Source organism: Gavialis gangeticus, unplaced genomic scaffold (assembly GCF_001723915.1).
Source record: "Gavialis gangeticus isolate Ggan-Ray unplaced genomic scaffold, GavGan_comp1, whole genome shotgun sequence".
In the NCBI taxonomy this organism is placed as follows: Eukaryota; Metazoa; Chordata; order Crocodylia; family Gavialidae; genus Gavialis; species Gavialis gangeticus.
In genome coordinates, this window is record NW_017729024.1 from 516,509 (window position 1) to 521,860 (window position 5,352).

Genomic DNA, 5,352 nt, shown 5'->3' on the forward strand with positions numbered 1-5,352 from the left:
AGAACATTGGAGAAAGCAATGATAGCACAGATTAAAACACTCCCTTAGTACACAACCAGAGTACTGCATCACAACACTTGCCAATGAAAGTGTGTATTAGCCTTACAGTCACAAACACTTCCAAGCCACCTTTCTACTGATACCCTATTTTAAAAAAAAGGTCAAATCCTCAGAGTGATACGAGTTTATACCAGCTGAGAACCTAACCCAATATCATAGTTTAAACAGTGATAATGAAAAATGCTTAAAAACAATCTAGTTTACCATGTTTTTACATTTGCAAAATGAGAAGAAACAAATTTGCAGTAAAATTGTTGTACAAGTTTCTTCAAGCATAGGTGACCTGACAATGCAGACACATCCCTTTGAGATGTTAGCCTTTAATGAAGTAGTATAAATCCCATAGAAGAGAGGGGAATGTAAATTAGATTTATCCTAAGCAGGATTAAATTTATACCTGCATTTATGAAGACAAATATTTCCTTCAGTAAATATAAATTGCCCATTAGTTTCAGGAATGCCCTTTTGCACTCACTGCACATGCACTTCCACTTACGCATGCTGCCAGACACATTCTTGATGATAAGGCATGGACATAAGTGGAATTTTTAATTTATTATATGGTCATAATACTTACGCTTTTACGCAACGTTTTACATGGAGGGCCTAATATGCAGTCCTTATTCAGGCAAAACAGCTATTCAATTCCTCAACATCAGTTTTTTAAACTACTAAAGGAGACGTGGAGAGTGCAAGAGGAGAATGTGGTTATGAAGCATCTCAGTATAATTCATGCTCTAGTATGGCTCTCTGCCCCCCACTGCTGGCTGGACCATGCAATCAGCCTTTGAGCTATAGAAGGTGGAGTCTATTGCTAAGACAGTAGCACTGCATGCACTTATATCCAGAGACTCCATGGTGACTGACTGACAACACCACATCCCACTAATGGTGTCAACAAGGTAGGTAGGGGTGGTCTTCGTATCATGTTTTCATCCATTTTCCCCAGGTTTCTTAAATGCTTAAACAAAAGCTCTGCTCAACCCAGTTAGAGTCACTATCAACTGTTCCCAAAACAAAGGCTGCAGCACATAGCAGAGGTGTAACAAGCAGTTTCTGTGCCTTGGACCACAGTGGCAGCAGCAGTGACTATTCTTGCACCCCTCAACATCAGTGCCTGGAGCTGCTGCCCCAGCCATTCATGCCTACTTACATGACTGGTGGGTGATATATGTGGCTGGCAGGCACTAGCACACACTGTGTTCCTGGGCTTCTATCCAAGGGCCACAGAAGCCAATAGGAGACTTTAAATGCACTTCAGTGGACGTTGGATCCAGCCAATGTAGGGAACAGGGCACTCTGAAGTGGTGTTTACACAGGAGCAGTATTCCAGTACTTAGCCCCAGCTGTACTCCCGGTATTGAGTCATTTGGTTTCAAAGATGGATACTTAAGACCATTAAAAATGACCGTATGCAAGAGAAGGGTGTCAAACTTACGGTCTGCGGGCTGGATCAAATGTACAAATGCATGGTGTCTGGCCCACAAGGCTGGGAATTTGGGGGCGGGACAGGAAGGGGCAGGGTCTGCCACCTTAATCCAGGGCACAGAGCCTGATTGGGCACATTTGTTGGTAGTGAGGTATGAGTGATGGCCTTTAAACATTCCTGTTTCCAGATTGTGGCTTTACTCCAGTGAGGAGGGATGTCTACATATAAGGCCTGCAGATTCAATAGCCTTGTTGCCAGGTGGAACAAACCACTTCAATAGGAATTTCCATTTTTGGAATCTTCTATGAAGACCTAAGATGTGCTCAGAAGATGTTTTTTGTTTGATTGATTTTTGTTGTTTTTTTCCCTTGAACAAGCTATTTTAATTCATCTCAGAGAAGTTGTATATCCAGCCACCAGGACATTAAACGTTAAAGCCAGGAGACCTCAAACATCAAAGAGAAGGTACAGCCAAAACTGGATGTCTGTGTGGGACATAGGACTTTTCAGTCATTACGCTCCTAAAATGGGGTTACCCTGGAAAATTCCTCCCCATAATCTACCATGTTTTAAAACTAAGTCTCAAAACTGCCTGGAAGTAGAATGTAAATCTGACTTGAACCACTTTTACCAACCTGATTTCAAAGCCACTGTATGGATAAAATTCCTAAGCACCCTGCCCCCTTCCCCCCCCAAATGGAAGCCCTCTGCCTCATCATAACTTACTGTTTTTAATTCATTTTTATAATTTTAAATTAACATAAATTATTTAAAATGTATAGCCTATAAATTGTCTTCTGGATATTTGTGATAAAGATGGAACCAGTCAATTCTGATACATGGGCCTGTTATCACAGGTCATCATCACCAACTGGAATCTTAGTTAAGTAAATCAGGACCCTGTAATCCTTAATAATGTCTATAGTGCCACCAAAGAAATTGGACTACTTGCCTGAGTAAGGCTTACCCCCTGAAACATGAATGCAGGTCCTTCTTAATGGCAAACTGAACAATAACATACAAGAATGAGGGTAGAAACCAGAGACATATAAAAGCCAGCATGTCCTCCTATCCTAGCTGTTCATGTGTAATAAGCAATATTACTCCCAGACATTAATGTATTTACTATAATTCACCTCTCTGGGAGGGGTATTGAAGGCAAAGGAGGAACTTGGTGGACTAGTTTATTTGCCTCCAGACTGGTTACTTTGCTTATCTTCTAGGCTTTTTTGTCTCATAATCAAATGAACACACATTGGAGCGCTAGGCAGACCCATTTCCATACCCTTCCTTCTTTTCTCTGTGTACATCATTTTTAGATATACTAATCCTCCCATAAGGCGAGGCCATTATTTCACGGTAATTAACATAGAATAGCAAACTTGTAAACTGTGAGCAGATTTGATTTGGAACATGTTGATAAATTTGGCACCAGAAAATGGGTCACTGATTATATTTCCTCTCTGCATCTGGTACTTGTTGTTCACTTTTTGCTACAATGCCAGGAACACAGGTGCTAAAATTGAGCAGTATAGCTATGGATTTATGAGTCTATCTAGCATTCAGCACACAATGCCTTAAAGTTAGCTTTCACCTTTTGATAGAGCTATTAAGTTGAATTATTACTTTTTTAGGTTTGTCTCTCTCCTCTATACCCCCAAAAAAGAAAAGAAATCACCCAAACAGATTTGTGCATATGAAGAGAATGAAACAAAGAATTTAATCATAACACTAGTGAATGGTTTTCAGACTGACATCTGTACATTAAGAATATGTAAAAATACCAATTTCATGCTCTGACAACTTATTCTGCATTGGTGGTGGGATAATACCATGGGAATGCCAAATGTCAAAGTATTACATAATGTCGTCTGAGGAGCCATCACTGGGAATTCCTTCAGGGAAATTTTCCACAAAAAAAGAGACAGAAATGAGGAGCTGCCAAAAGAAAATAAAAATCGTGAGGTCAGAGTTAAAAAATATTGATAGTGCAGTCTAAAATCTATGTACTTGAATTATTTTCCAGTATTAAATTCTTGTCCTTTTATTTCTATCAAAGGATGGGGCTCTCACACGCTCTTTTGAGAAGCTGCAGGTAAATTCAGAATGGTGTGACAAAATGGGTTTCCTTCTGTCTGCTCCCCCCCGGCACATTCTTTTAAATACATTTTTAGCAGTCCCGGAAAGCACCAACATGAGACATGGAGCCCACCTTTTCTTATTATGAACAGCATAGGGAAGCAGGGCAGAAGGAACATTTTTCTTTCTGGTGGAGCTACTTTTTTGTAGAGAAGAGTAGTTTGGTCTGCATATCCATATAGCCAGACTCCCATCTGCTGACAAGTGTGAAAAGGATGCAGACTCCGAGTTAGGAAAAATGTCACATTTGGAATTTATACACCATGCCTGCAATCCCAACTCTGTTGTGCATGCCCCACCAACAAGCCCATTTCACCTGCTTTGGTCACACTCCCATACGGGTCACTAGCAATATCTATCTTTCAGCCCCTTCTCTATTGCTTAGTGTTGCAAGGCATGTAAGTTCTGCCCTTTTAGGTTTTTCTAAGTTTACCCATGACCATAGAATCTGAGTACCATCTACCAAAACCAAGAGGGAAACTGAAACACTGCATCAGAGATATTGCTCTGTCTGCTTTTATTAATGACTCTTTTCTTGAAGCTTATGGATTGAATTTTTATATTCAGTTTCTGAGGAATTTTGCAATAAACGAAATGCTGTAAGTGCAGTCAACTGATTGGACAGGTACTAGGGTGGCACTGGCACTAAGGTACATGGCTGATAGTTGAGAGGTTGCAAGCTTGACGCTGTGGCAAAAGCACTCATGATGTGGCCCTATCAGATACTAACAAATCTGTGAATTCTGTTAATGTTAATTCACAAGGAGATGGGAAAAAGAGTTGATTGAGCTGTTCAAAATCTCATTTGGTGGGCAGGATCTTGACTTTCATGGGGAAAAGGAAGATGTTTGGCAGAAACAGTCAAATGCTAAAATATTTATGGTTGAAAACAATAATAATAATAAACATTATATTTCACATATTTTTCCTTTAGACCAATATGGCTACAACCCGGACACTTGAAACATCATATTGGGGGTTATGTTTTTTTCATTGCAAAGTCAGCAATATTCTTGGAAAGGAGGCATTCTGTGTGAAAAGTTTCATTTAATTCGAAATTCTCAGTTTTCTAATTGAAAAACAGAAAGTTTTGATCTCTGGTTGCTTATGCAAAGAACAGGATGTATTTATGCAGGCTCTTCTTTGTGAGGATAGGGAGCGATAAAAACCAAGCGAAGACTAGTACAAGAGCAGTATGCCCTTTGTTCATGTCAGTGCACTCCCCACATCAGCCCTGGCCCTACTTCAGCTCCAGGCCTAGTGCTTGCTGCTTCAACACTTATTCTCACTGACATCCTATCACACTTTTAGCTTCTTTCATTCCTTGGCATCTCAGAACAGCCGAGACTTCCTATGCCTAAAGAAGGGTAACTGCACCCAAAAGCTTGCAGAGAACTTTCTTCCAACTACTCAGTTGGTCTAATAAAAACATATCACATCTCCTCAAAGAAACATGTCTGCTGCTTCAACACTCACCACAGACCCAACTCCATTTTTCATCCCTTTAGATCCTTTCCACAGCCCATCAGTTTCTGTCTTTTCTCCCTTGCTGTCTTCTTTCCTCTCATTCTTTTTGCCCCTTCTGCACATTATCCTGTCCCCAAGCTCTTTTTCCTGCATTCCCCAGCTACTGCTGCTTCTCCCCTCACCTCCCTCTCATTCCCTACTTGCCTCTCTACTCATTTTCTTTAACTACTGCCTCCTCCTACACCTAGCCCTTCCTC

At 40.5% G+C, this 5,352-nt stretch overlaps 1 long non-coding RNA gene across 1 annotated transcript in view; it reads right to left on the reverse strand.

Moving 5' to 3' along the window:
• Positions 1-3,186: 3,186 nt before the first annotated feature.
• Positions 3,187-5,352, reverse strand: part of LOC109297174 — a 19,867-nt gene continuing 17,701 nt past the window's right edge. Inside the window, exon 3 of the long non-coding RNA XR_002097229.1 lies at positions 3,187-3,427. This is a non-coding gene — a long non-coding RNA (uncharacterized LOC109297174). The remainder of the gene's footprint in view (positions 3,428-5,352) is intronic.